General features: G+C 45.5%; 1 protein-coding gene across 6 annotated transcripts in view; it reads right to left on the reverse strand.

Moving 5' to 3' along the window:
• The window catches only part of EFCAB7 (EF-hand calcium binding domain 7), a 1,178,320-nt gene that overhangs the window by 983,149 nt on the left and 180,410 nt on the right, over positions 1–14,761 (reverse strand). The gene's annotated exons all lie outside the window — the stretch shown is intronic.

Raw genomic sequence — 14,761 nt, forward strand, 5'->3', positions numbered from 1 at the left:
CACTCGCACTGTGCCTTCAGCCCCTTACCACTCTTCGGAGCTGAGGCTATTGAAACAAAAGTGCTGCCGCTTCGAACGAAAATGGCACCTTTCACCCGACTCTCTCACAAAGGTGGCCAACACACAAGCACGGAATCACCATCACTGTTGCATAAAAACAGGTAAGGCCCAGTATTATGCTAACTGTATTCTAAATGCTCCTTGCTCTTCTAAAGAGCTTTTTTGGGTAGCCAAAGAACTGCCCACTCCTGCTCAGCCTCCCCTCCAACTATCCGCACTCAAGCTCACTGTGACCATATTGCTTCTTTTTTTCAAGACAAGATTTGCACTATACTTCAGAGGATGTGTGGAAAGATCTACTTCTCATAGTATCATGAACACCCTGATCTGTTCGACGGAACACTGCTCTAGTACTTTAAAATTTGTAAATGTCACTGAAACTCTGGTCACTGATGCTTTATCTAAATTGAAATGTGCCTCCCCTATTGACCCTATTCTGCTTCATATTCTTCAGGATCTTTCTAGGAAATTGGATCCTCTTTTTACAGAGGCACTTGAATAGTCATGCATCACCGGATTCATTTCTAAGCCCCTGAAACATGCCGTGGTCTCTCCGTTGCTCAAGAAACCCCAACTTGACCCGGCAGTGGCTGAAAGCTATTGTCCAATTTCTCGTCTTCCTTCTACGACGAAGTTGTTAGAATCCATTATCACACCTCAGCTTTCAGCCTATTTTGAGGCCAACAACATTCTACGCCCCCTTCAGGCTGGCTTCCACCCAGGGATGGGCACGGAATCAGTGATGATCGCACGACGATATTGCAATGTTATAGGACCGCGGACAGACAAGTATTCTTATTCTACTCTCTCTCTCTGCGGCCTTTGACTACCAGATGCTGGAGTTTCGAATGTCCCATTGAAATGGTTTTCATCTTTCCTTTCTGATCACACTCAGGTGGTGTTTCTCACCCCTTTACCTCTCCTCCTGTGGTGTTTGATTGAGGAGTTCCGCAAGGCTCAGCTCTCTCTCCATTGCTTTTTAATCTATACATGGTTGGGCTGGCCAAACATTGAGGTTTGGGGTACACTTTTTTTTATATATGCCGACACCCAGATTATCTTCAGTCTTAATGCCCCTAAGGAAAGTCTCCCCTCCCCACCGCCAGCTACTGAAAGATTGTCTCTCAGCAGTGGGGATGTGGATGACCGTAAACTGGCTTAGCCTAAAACGGGTAGAAGAATGAGGTGCTGGTTGTTGGCCAGGCTTCTGCTAGCCCCTGCTGGACCATATCCTATTGGCCAGCATGTCTTGGGGCCTTGCCCAAAACCTTCTGCTGTAGTCAAGAGCCTTGGTATTGAGGTCATGGTCTCCGACTCCAGAGAAGTGAAAATCTCTTTGGTTTTCCAGACCGGCTTTGTCAAATTGAAAGTCTTGAACAAGGTTCTTCCTTTTCTTCCCAATGAGGCTAGAGCCAAAATTGTGACTGCCTCGATTATGTTGGCAATAGATTATTGCAACAGCATCTATCTTGGTCTGCCAGAGGCGCTAATCCAGTGCCTCCAGATCCTTCAGAATGCAGCAGCTAGGCTTGCTCTCAATGCTCCCAGACTGTCACACTCTTATGATCTTGTTCAGCGCCTTCATTGGCGGCCCGTTAGAACCCGGGTGAACTTTAAGATCATATGCACGTTTCACTGTGTTATTCATCTGCTGGAGCAGAATTCCTCCAAGCTAAGCTCTCTCTTTACCAACCCAAAATCTCTCTGCTCTTCCAACCAGTTTCAGTTGTCAGTCACTTGCTATTGACGTGCCTGTGTGGCCCAGTCTTTGTGGAATGCCCTTCCCTTTCATATTAGGAGCAACTACGTTCTATCCATCTTTTGCAAAAACCTCAAAACACTGTTTTAAATGTGGGATGCTACCCTCTCCTCTGGTTTTGTTAGCGCCTTGATGTCACCAGGTCTTGTTGTGCTTTATAAATACTCATACAATACAATAAATATACACAATGTTTCTAATGCTTTTTCTTTAAGAGTTGTAATGTCATGACCCCGATTAACTTACGACGGAACGTGTATTTTCCTTTTATGATGAAACATGATGATGAACTATGGTGATGAACTCATGTTTTAATGTGTGTATTCCTCATTTCTTATTTAAAATGGGGTTTTTCCATTCAAGTTGCTGGGCTCCTGTGTCGCCACAAAGCTTACCGGTGATGCTTGTGGTATGGCTGTGCGTATGCTACTTGCTCAAAAAAAAAAAAAAAACATTCTCGTGCCCCGTTTATTGTAGAGGATTAATACCTTATTTGAAGTCGGGTGGCATCCTCACCCTCTCTCCAAGTAAATTCAGAATCATGTTAATACGCGATACAATGACTTATCAAAACAATCACTTTAACGGAACCTATGCTGCAAAAACTCACACTTCAGCAAAGTATGCTTGGCGCCGTTCATGGTGTACCTTATGTTGCATAGTTTTGCATGAAAGTAAACGTCTTGTGGCCGTTTCAAACCGCACTGAGCCCTGCTTGTAAGCGCCATTAAAAAAAATGCATAAGGATTTCTTTCATTTGTCTGAGCTGCATGCCTATATTTTTTTAATAAACACCTTTTTGACGCAATGGCTTGTCATTGTCTGTCACGTGGGGCCACTCACTCGTCCCCGGCTGGCACATAAACATTCGGCAAAGACAGCGTTAACACTCCTTGCAGCAACTTCCCAGGACGAATGGGGCCTTAAAATATATTTTGGGTTTACAAGCAATAGCAATTACCTCCACTCAAGGCTGCCATGTCCCTTTATATGAAGTGGCCAGCAGACTATGGCAGCCGTGTGCTATTATGCCAAGGCTGATTAAAGGTTCTAAGAAGGCCATCGCCGCCGAGCACTAAATCTCGCTGTATTGTTGCTCTAACTGCCTCTAACATTATTGTAGCTAGCTTTGACTTCTGGAAATATATTCCAGCATAATAAATTGAACATCTCAAGTTTAGCAACAAGACAAGCATAGAGTAGGTAGGGTCCCCTTCAGGACTCATTGCACTCCTTCGCGCAGGGCCTAAATCACTGGCACCTTGGTGAATTATACCACGCTTTTCCATTCAGGGAGGAAAGATAATAATGGCCTCTCATGGATGAAGTACCCTATTTATAATACACAGGCTGCCCTTGCTGACACTTTCCTATTACCGCAGCGTGGAAGGACCCCACAGGGACCCGGTGACACAGTCTGCGTGCCGCTCTCGCTGTAATTAAACACTGCATTGGCAAGGAGCAGGTTCAAGTCAATGACAAACTAGAAGGCCTCAATGGAGGGCACATGGTGAGCAGGTAATCATTTCCTGCATAGGCACAAGTGAAGACATTCGAGAGCGTCCTCCCTATCCAGGGGACTAGACCAGAAATGTATTTAGCACATAAACATAAAAGGAGCTACTAAAAAGCAATGGAAAGTCTTACATCGCTTTTAAACTCTTCATGGCTTTTTGAAACGGTCAATGTAACTTTTATGAACTTGTCGTGCTCACTTTTCCCCCCCATCGTTCCAAACGTGCTTTCATTTGGAGATGGAACATGCCACTCAACCGTGCCAAAAAAACCAGCACGTTCAAACACTGCCGGCCCAGGCCGTGTCGGAGCACCCATGATATTTGATGCATGGGAACGCCACCCCTCCACCTTCCGGACCAGGCGTGTATAAAATGGCCGCCCATGCTCCTTATGTTCAGGCTTGTCCCGCTCTCCTCTTCTGCTTGCGCATTGCTCCCGCCTTCTCCGTCAGGTATGGCAGTAGAGTGCAAGTGTTCCAGCGTACCCCTGGTGGGTAGGCTTGCTCATGCCCCGAGAGCTGAGGTGCAGGTGCGGTGTTCCCGTGGGGTATACGCTGGAATGCCTGCATCAGGGCCAGGTGGACGGTTTCCTCTGGCGGGTGAAGCAGGACGGTGTACCTGTAGGTTTGTAACCTTGTGTTCCAGCCAGCTTAGTACACAACAAAGGACTTCCGGATATGAAAGGAATATAGGGAAAGTGTGTGCATTCACGCTCCGTTTTTACAGAACGAGTGTCTACATGTCACAAGCTGCTCAGGTGTGGTGTTGTGGAGCATAGTCCCACATCGCATAAACAGCTAGGAAAACGTAAACACATGGAGCCTTTCTTCTACAGTGAATCCAGTTCTCCCGATCTCCCAGAAAGACGAGCAGATCCATCCCGAAGTTGAAGGCCAGGATTCAAACAAATCTTAGTAAAGAGCAGAGACCTGCTAATCAAAGCGGCAGAAGCAAGGCTTGCCACAGCAGGGACTCATGTTCCTCCCACTCTTAATAAAAATGGATAGAATCATTCATATTGCGTGGATGACAATCAAACAACCAAGAAAACTTACTTTCCATTGGGGGCAAAGTTGAGCGAGCGTTAAGATAATCCTTAACCAAAAACACAGATGTTAAGTTTACTTCGGAACACTGTCAGACCGGTCCATAAAATTGTCTAGGGCACCAATGAAAAAGTGGCCCACCGGTGCAAATGGCTATTCATTCCTTTTGTGACACTGTTTGAATAGTAACCAAGGGAGAGTTTTTTTGTTAACATGTGGTGCAAATCGTGCATTTAAAAGAATATTTATTGAGCAACACTGGTCAAAACTGCTAGCCGCAGAGTGAATTAACTCATCAAACTGGCCAGAAAAGCGTCCCACTTTGACCAAAAAAAAGGGCCCACATCAGCATTTTGTGTTTTTGGTTCGGCCATGGGCCTATTGCCCTAAAGTCCAGTCCGAACCTGAACAGGGTCAAGGTAGGAAGCATCTGCAAGTGCAGCTGCAAAGGAAGACCAATTCCACAGTGTCAGTCCCTGGTCTTAGGGAACTCCTAAAATGGAGGCTTTGGAGCACTGCATGGTCCTCCCAGGCCCATAGGAGGACATTTTACTCACCCAATAGGCTGGAACGAGGCCATGCTGGCATTTAAACATCAGACAGAAAATCGGGAGCGTAATCCTCCCTCAGACCAGCAACCAGTGTAGGATCTACAAAAAAAAAAAAAATAAATAAAAAAAAAAAAATAAATAAAAAAAAAAAGACACATGGTCACATTTTCTTAGGTTGAAAACCAGCCGCACTGCAGCATATTGACCCATCTGTAATCCATATAGCTATGTACGAAGAGGACCCAAGTAGATGGCATTGGCATAGTTTAGACAGAAATTGATGACAGATGAGGTCAGAAACATTACACGAGCCAGTTCATCAAAGGCGCCGCCAGGCCCAGACGGAATGGCAAATTCCATGTTGAAACTCGCTCCTGATCTTTGGACGGATTTCTGTATGGATCTATTTGGTGAAATCTTAAATCAGAGAAAGGTGCCTCTGTCTTGGAAAAAGACAATCATAGTTCCGATCTATAAGAAGGGTGATAGGGCCAATAGGCCTATCGCCCTCCTGGATGTCTTTGGACGTCCTTGGTAAAATATTTGCCGGAGTTCTGTTAAAGCCCCTGAAAGAATGGATAACCGAATCAAACTCATACAGGATTTGTCGCTGGAACAGATTGCAGCCTAAAGCTGCTGATACTGAGCCTACTAAAAGCAAAAACCCTAAAAGTCAAGGAGTGCCACTATATGGTCTGCACTGACATCGAGGACGCTTTTGACTCCACAGATAGAGACAGACTCTGGTTAAAACTAACAGAACGAGTATGCCATAAATATCTAGTGGCTGCTATAAAGGATTTATACTCAGGAACAACTTTGCAAGTCATGATGTACGTATTGGACCATCCAAGATCCTGTCCACCGAAGATTAACACAAACTTGGCAGGATGGCTCCTATGTGCGGATGACCTAGTCCTGCTGGATAGGACTCCATTGGGTCTCCAAAAAAAAAAAAGAAAACTGGATGCCTTGCGGGTATGTCACCTTGAACAACCAAAAAATGAATGCAGCAAAAACGCAGATCCTTCTAATTGAAAAATCCTGGAAGAAGGAGGTCTCATCAAACATTTTGGAATTATACTAAGTGCTAGTAGAACGGAGACAGCATGGCTTAAACACTTGATCTTGAAAACTGACGAGAGCACAGGCTCTCGTGGTCATTAGAAAATATGGAAAATGTTCTCTTCTTCCAATAATCCAATTCTATAACCAGAAGGTGGTGCCTGCTTTGACTTATGGAGGAGAAGCAGGACTTGGTTTAGCTTGGGAAAGCTATTAAAAGCTTGAGTGTAGGTTCTGGAAACGTGTCTTGAGACTTCCGAACTCAATTCCAATGGCAATAATACTTAGACACAAGCTGGGCCTCCTCTCAAAGCATGCAAGAATAACAACTTGGAAATCAGTTACTGTATTCGGCAAACTGAACTCAGAGAACTGTCCTCCACAGTAGAATATCATGAAGAGACGGCCGGAAAAATCTTTCGAATGGACGCTGAATGAACGGAATCTCACATGTCTCGAAATCCTGACTCAGCTGGGACCATCATTAAAAACTTTGTGAGAAAATCCATTATTGGTCAAGAGAACACTATGGGCAGCTGATTGGTCAGAAACAGAAGCTAAAACATCTGCCTCATCATACCATACACTATCAAAAGTTCTGACAAACAGCTTTAATGAACTACCAGTATATCTAACAAGGGCAGCGAGTCTTAGATCTAGAGACCTGCTCTTGAGATTTCGTCTCAACGTCTTGCACACAAGAACAGTGTTATGCCGATACGGAGGGAGAGAAAGACAAAACGTGTAGACTCTAAGCATGATGAAACTCTACAACACTTGACCCTCTCCAGTCCGGAACTAAGAAAAGAGAACTCTGCTACTGTATGAAAGAATGATGAACTTGGCGGTCACTGATGCAGAGCTTTGGTGGGAACTCCTATAGGGACTAAATAGCCCCTCACTCAACAGATGTCTGTCAGTCTTCTTAGAGGAAGTGTTTGTTAAAAGACTAAAAGACTGTACCCTGGGTTAAAAGCTGAAGATAGAGAATCTGTTTACTAACACTGTAGAAACTGTATGCCTTGATAAGAAGCCTAGCCCGGATAAGGGATTTTAAAAGAAGGCTCTGAACAACAATGAAAATTCAGGGAAAGAACCTTAGATGATTGCTTGAATTTAAAAAGGAATACTCACCTTAACAAGTGAGTCTAACAGTGAGATTTAGAGATTTGCCTTAACATTTGGATATGGTAAACTCTTTCCTTTGATGTGTGAATGATGATTTGGGAGCAAAGGTTTTTGTAATAAAACTTTATGTTTAAATAAAAAATAAAATAAAAAATAAATTGATCAAAGCCAGAACCGCCATGCCACAACTACTGTTAGGGATGAATGATAGAGCACTCCAAAGCAGCCAAAGAATAAACAGAAATACTCCGATTCCTCCTGTCACTCAACAGACTGGGTAAGGACTTGAGGGAGAATACCTGGATCAAGGACTTCATAGGCAGGGTATTAGAATAAGTTGCCTCAAGAATGCTATGCCCCCTCCGTCAACCCAAAGCAAAAGGTGCAGTAATTCAAGAAAACCATAAAGGCCCTTCGTTTTGGATATCAGGACAAGGTTATTCAGGAAGGGAAAGAGCTATCCCAAGGTTTATGAGGAAATTGTGTCCTCAGGGGTGAGGATCAATCCTGGAGATCAATCCATGCCATTACTCTGGAAATGGCTCTGCTGTCCAGCCTTACTGTGCCTCCTTTGTCCCCCGAGTGAGCTGGGGTTTGTGATTATACTGTAATGAAGGTGCCAGTTCAGCGCCAGACGGGGGGGGGGGACAACTACCAACTGAGGGAATAACCGGGAGTGTGGGTACAACACTTCAGGGGAACAAGGGGATTCTGGGAATTGTAGTCAACCACCTAATCAGGCCTGGAAGGGAACCACAGGGGTGAGGGTCGGGGGGGATGCCAAGTTCATGACATCGACACGAGGAACATGTATGATGAAGTATATACACAGGTAAGAGCACACTATGGGGATGCCATAGGTTGGGTTTAATCTTGAAGGGCTGCTCCAAACACATGACCTGTGCACCTTGGTCGAGGGGGAGGAGGGTGGGCTGAACTCAAGCTGCTCATCCCGTTGCTGAGAAAGCACTGGGCGATGTAATCAAGGTCGGCGAGTCAATCCCATTGCTGCTCGTGGGGGCTGGGAAAGTCGACCTGAGCCAGAGAAACACACCAAGGCAGTCTTAATTGCTCTTTGGTCCACGGTTATGGTAACAGGGAGGTGGAAGGGAGCCACACTCCTCGAAGAACCAATCAGACGGTAAGTTTCGATGTTCCTAAGAGGTAACCTCTGTATCCACCACACTGTAAAGGTAGCTGTCTTGTGGGTGCCGTGTGAATGTCTCCCTTCCTACAAACTCAGGGTGTCTCTTGTTCCACCCGCGGTGGTGTTACCAATGGCAGGTTAATAAATAACCGCAGGTCAGCACAAATATTTGTTTACTAATTGCAAACTGTTCGCGGGAGGAGTGGGAATCAATGTGGCACCACATGGGAAGGAGATGAGCTAAGAGGGCAGATGTGTTTGCTCCAATATTGTTCTACTAACGTATGTGTAGCTATAGGGTTATGACGTAAATTAACTATTAGGCTTCATAGGAACCACAATGAACATGGAGTTTGAAGTGCAACTGTTTCCACTACAGTGAACATTGTTATTAGCAGTATAAAAATGATGTTCGGTGTGTGCCAGTTTGTCACCTCTCATCAACCAGTTCTGTTTGATTCATGCTTGCCCAGCTGTAATAAACAGTGTTACTTCTGGCCCAGTGTGCGCTCCATTTTGGACTATTATTTATTACGAGTTTTGGGAGGGCACAGGATAAATTTTTGGAGGCCCCAGCGACATCCTCTGTTCTCTGTCAACTGAGGGTTTCCAGCCGCCCCTCCCTTGGGGTGCAAGTCCTGAACCACAGACCTGATCTACGCGCATCACTGAGGAAGCCCTGCAGATGCTGGGTTCACAAAGGTCTGCCTGGTCCCGAGTACCGCCTGTGCTTTAGGAGAGGAGTGAGCCCACACAGGAGGCACGGTACTGAGGGGACTGGAAGATCTCTGGGACTGGAGTGTAACCATGAAAAAAAGCACTGCATCGTGGTTGCATGCTTGCGACGGGGGAGGAATTGAATTTTATGGTGTTTGGGAATGTATCCTCAAGGTGGGAGGACGATCGGCTGTAGTAGTTTTAGGTTTTAGCACTTACGACCCTATAGGGAGTGGATGTGGGTGTGGGCACACCTGTGGTAGAGCAGGAGAGGTGCATAATAAGAGTTGGACCCTGTTAAACCAGAGTTGCACGTAGCAACAGCGATTGGTATAGTCTTGTCATTTGGGGTAGCTGAGTATCATTTTTACTGTTCGTTCGGGGGGATAGAGAGGGACGCGCGGGTAGTAGTTAGCTGTTCATGAGGTGTTGACTCATGGTTGATGGGTCAACATCGACAGGTACCTGGTGTAAAATAGTGCGCTTGGCATTTTAGTGGTAAGCATGTACATAAGGAGTAGAGGTGGCTCAGCGCTCATCTTCACTAACATAGGGAAAGGTGAGCCTGTGGAGAGGGCCGTTGGCTGCCATCACAGAGTGTGTGAGTGGGCATGTGGAGAAAGCCTGAGTGAATGAAAGGAGAGGTGAGTGATCAGGAGAGAGTGTGGTTGATGTAGGGGAAAGGTATATACAAAGAGAAGTGGGAATTGTCTGGGGAAGAAATGTTCGATAGCAGAATAATAGAAAACATGTTTTCATACTTGTTGACAACGGCTCCAAGCTGTAAAGCAAGCAAAATGTATTGGGGCTCTGCAAATCATACTAAGAGACAAAAGGAGAACAAATAAAAAAAAGAAGGGGGGGGACAAAGGAATAGGATGAACCAAGCACTCCGCCCCAACCCTATGGCGTTTACCGACATTATAGCCCACAACATGGTATACAAACCCACAGCAGGAAAGCACAGAGGAGAGATAACATGACAGAACAAGAGGGACAGAGATACACAAAAGGGTGGAATGGACATCGAAAATAACACAACAGGTGGACGCATTGTTCCATGAAGCAGAGAGTGTGATGGAGGAGGAAGTACAGAGAAAAAATAAAGGGGACAAGGGGGAATGGCTGTCGGGGAGAATAAAAGTTCAGATTAGACGACGAGGGGGAAGAAGTGAAAAAGGAGGAGGTAGAAGGAGGGGACGAGGGCAGTGCGGCCTCAGATGTGGAAGCGACAGGAGTGGAATGGAGTGACGGAGAGGGCGAGGAGTGGACACCTGACAAAGAGGAGACGGGGAGAAAACTAAGAAAACGACAGGACGAGGAGTGTGGAAGGGACTGGTCAACTTCCGTCTGCAGTAGGAAGGGGAAGATAAAAGTAGGTCTAGCCCAGGACACCAAAGGGGATGTGGAGACAGTGATTAGGACAAGACAAATACCACTGCTACAAAAAGAGAAAGGGAAGCTCATTATGTACTGTGGCAGACCATGGACCGAGAATCTAATATGCAGCATGCCCGCTCCAGTGGCAGGGGCCAGCAATTGGATAAAGGCGCTCGAGAAAAAGACTGGTGGGGTGACATTGGCAATAGGGGATATGAAAGGTTTGTTTGCGACCATAATAGGAGAGAAAGGGGACAAAATATGGGAACAGGCGCGGTGCAAGGGGATGAAATTAAGCATTAACGCCCACAATGGGACTCCATTCAACAACTGTCGAGCAAACGTATGGGAGGCCCTAAGGAGTATGGCTACGACCTGGGGATAGTAATGGCACATAAAATGAATCTCGACAATGAGACCGGTGGATGCAGGATCTCTGGACACAGGAGAAACTAAGGTCCCAGGATGAGTGCATACCCCTGTTCTACTAAATACTGGTAGAAGGGGCTGCCAACAGATGTGCAGGCATCGTTAGAAAAGATTGTAGGAATAGAAGCGAAGGGATGGCCAGAGATACAGGCCACAATAGTACACTATTGTAAACAAAAGCAGGAGAGCAAGAGACGGGTGACATAAAATGCTGCAAAACAGAAAACAAACCGGTACAAAAAGAAACTGGCCACGTATACAATGGAAGGGGCGATGCTCGTGCTCGATTATGCCACAGTGGTACCAGCCCAACAGGGAGGGTTGCCGGCGGTGAACACGCCACAGCAAGGGGGTTACATGCAGCCACAGTATACGCCACTGTAGGTAGCCCCGCAGCAGGGGAACTATATGCATGAGGGATTCTTTCGAATGGGGGGGTACCACCAATAAACAAGAGGAGCAGGGTACAGAGGGACATAATATAGGGTCCTCATATGCCAGAACATGGAGCATCTTGCTTGCACCTGTCCTTTTGTGCAACAAGCACAAGCAATGCAGATGGAACAGAAACAAGGATATGGTACCACACAGCCACAGTGGAAGCAGATGTAGCCTCCCCTAGCACAGCTGCAGAAGGGACAGGTGCCCCCACAGCAGGGTTCACGACAAGTACAAGGGGGTCCAGTGGATGGTGGGTTGACATCCTCAACCATGACACATACACCAGCAGTAGTTGTAGGAAGTACAGTGGGGATAGGTCAGAATCTGGTGCCCCACCACACTAGGGTCAGCTTTGTCGGGGCAAACCCTTTCCCTTTTCCATTGGGCAGCCCACAGCAAGAGGGGGCCCATAAAAGCCTGAGTGTGTCCAGTCCTAGCAGTAACTTTTTTATAACGCGCCCAATACCGTACCAGAGTTCGGTTTCTAAGCGCGGATCCGGGATTCAAACCTCCGTTGGGTTGCCCCTGTGCTATCCTCCGCTCACTGGTGGCCCAAAGAGCAACTCAAGGTAGCAGTGAAAATAGGACCAAGAGAATTAATTTCCCACCAAATCATGTAGTCGGCAAGGGGGATTTCCGCTTTCAAAAAGGTTATGAATGCACGGGGCTTCTCTGGAGCGGTGGTGACAGTTCCAGTAACAAAAAGGTTTACCACAAACAATAGGAGTGCAGCACATCGTTGCACCATTACTGTATTCCAAAGACACTCCTATCAATATACTGGTAAGAGACTTACTCAGCAAGCTGAACGCCACAATATCATTCACAGAGAAAGGGATGTGGGCACAATGCCAGGCATTTAGTACACACGAGTAGCCACACTCCTGCTAGCAGCACACGCTCAAAGCACAATACAAGGCATACCTATGTACCCAAGCATGTTCCTGTATGTATTCGAGATACTGCTCGGTTGGGTCCCGGGAATACAAGGAAAAGTGTTCCGATTGGCCTCAGAATTTCTGTTCAGGCCACAGTACCAGAAGGATGACACAAAAGGTACCACACTCATACTACTGCTAGAGGGGGTAGTGATACGCAAAGACATGGTGATCCTATGCGGGACAGATCATGACAACATGGAATGGCGTACGGTACTATGCATGACCCAACACTGACAGTAACAGGAATAACGGATGAGCAGCTGTTCTCCAATGAGGAAGAAGAGGGTGAGATGGTATTCCAACTACAGATACCTTGTCCAGTGCAAGTAGTAGAAAAGCTGGTGCCAATAATGACACAACTGGTGAAAAAAGGGAACAAATACACAGATGCAGACCTTAAACGGGTGCCAGAGAAATTACGGACCAAAAGGACCCCATGATGTAGGGGTACTGAAAGGAGTGGGGCAGTGAAGATAAAGTTAAATGAAGGGACACTGCTGCCTCACGCAAAACAATACCCATTGTCCAGAGAAGCCAACAAAGGAATATATCCGACTACATGCACTGTGGCAGCAGGGCATCATACAGATATCCTCATCACCATGTAAAACAGCCATGTACCCGATAAAGAAATCAAAGGGTGGGTTGTGGAGATTTATTCAGGATCCATGCCCTCTAAATGATGGTTGAGGCAGAATTTCCTGTGGTACCGAACCCAGCTATGATACTGTGCAACATCCCAGCCAAAGCGAAGTACTTCATAGCCACTCCTAACTACAAGGAGAAATTGTACTTTTCCCACTCATGTGGGTCTGTGGTGGCAGCGGTCCCCACGCAAAAGTAATGTCAACTCAGAGTTGTATCTCTGTGCAATGCTCCAAAGGCAGGAAAAGCACATTTACAAAATAGACCTCTCTTTGAACTATTAATAGGTCATGGAATCAAGTCTCTATAGTTAGAAATCACTAAATGGGCTCTATGAGTACCAGCCACTTCATGTAATCCATGAATAAATCAGGGAATTAAATGAATGAAGAGAAAGATGACATTCATCAATTATTGTGCATTTTTTCATACATAGTGATTCAAATCAAACAAAAACTTGAGTATTAGTCACAGTTATACAACAGTTATTAAAACGACATTAAAAAAAAACAATCCTAAGTGGGAACAGTCACATAATTTATTCAGTGCAAGTGAAACAATAATGTAAGTGTAGTGCTCGGTGACGGCTCCTATAGCCATCAGGAATGCAATATGTTAACTGTAGACCAATTTCTATAATAAGGACAGTATGAAAACAGATGCATTTCAAAGACAGATTCTTTGTAAAAACAATTTGAACTCGCGTCTAAGGTTTTGTCTTAATTTTCAACCAAGAAATGTTGGGTATCAGTACTCTAAAGCAATAGAAAAATAATTGAAGAGACCTATTTGGGCAGTAAAGCTAATTGAAATGAAGAGTTGAGAGAAAAACATTGTTTTATAAAGTTTGGATATAATAGACCAAATCAATTTGGAGTCCTATGTTCCTTGTTGACATTGGGAAATACCAGGTCTTACTAGTACCCGTTAGTTAAATGCTTTGTCAGGGTCTCGTTACAGTGATTGCCAATGTGGAAGGATCTAGTTGACCTAGATCTCAAACAGTGGGAGTCAATGAAATTGCAATGTTTCCCTTTTGGACTACACATCTCGGCGGCCTCGAGTTATTCAATTGCCGCCTTCATCAGGGCTCCATGATTGGGACCCTCACGGTGCTCAATCCCACTTTTTGAGTGCCAAAATGCATCGGGAGCAACACTGCTGGTTCTGGTGGTCCCATTATAGAATTAGTAGAAGGGCTTTTATTTGATAACAACTGGAGTAGAATGCTAACAATGCAAGCGCTCCTCTTTTTTATGCCTCATAGGTTCCTATTTGTAGGTCCTGTATTTTCTCTCCAAAGATCTGTACTTCTTCACAGGTTGCGTATTATGTTGCTTGTCAGCTGTGGTTCGCGTGCCCTTGGTTTAATCTATGAGTCATGTCCCCCTTCCTAGGAGAAGGATGCAAACCGGAGTGTCATAATTGTGGCCACTGACTTACTATAGTGGTAGTTTAGACCCAGTGATGCAGGGACACTTGCCCTGTGAACAAGCGTTTGCGGCTGCAGCGTTTACAGTAGAGAAGGCAGCGACACTCACCATAGGGTGCCCCATAGAACTGTACGTGGAGTACTCATCTGCCATCTTGGAAAATCAAAAAGCACACTGAAAACACAGAGGGCATCAGGGTATGAGGTAATACTGACAAACCCAGCCACTGAGGTAGTGAGATGCCATTTGGCCAACACAGCAACATACAAGCAGAACCCACAGAGGAAGGGGACTACATACACGATTGTTCAGCACACATGGATAGGATGTAAGGGAACGCACAGGTCAAAGAAGAAGAAATAGACGGGCAGACATTGCTTATATTGACGGATTGTCAAGTATAGATCCCAATGCTGGGAGGAGACATACTGGAGTAGCAATAGTATGCTATAAGGACGGGCAATATGTGATAGCATCTCAGCAGCGATTACCATCAAATTAT

The sequence above is a fragment of the Ambystoma mexicanum genome, chromosome 1q (genome assembly GCF_040938575.1).
Source record: "Ambystoma mexicanum isolate Mex_15411 chromosome 1q, UKY_AmexF1_1, whole genome shotgun sequence".
NCBI classification, from domain to species: domain Eukaryota; kingdom Metazoa; phylum Chordata; class Amphibia; order Caudata; family Ambystomatidae; genus Ambystoma; species Ambystoma mexicanum.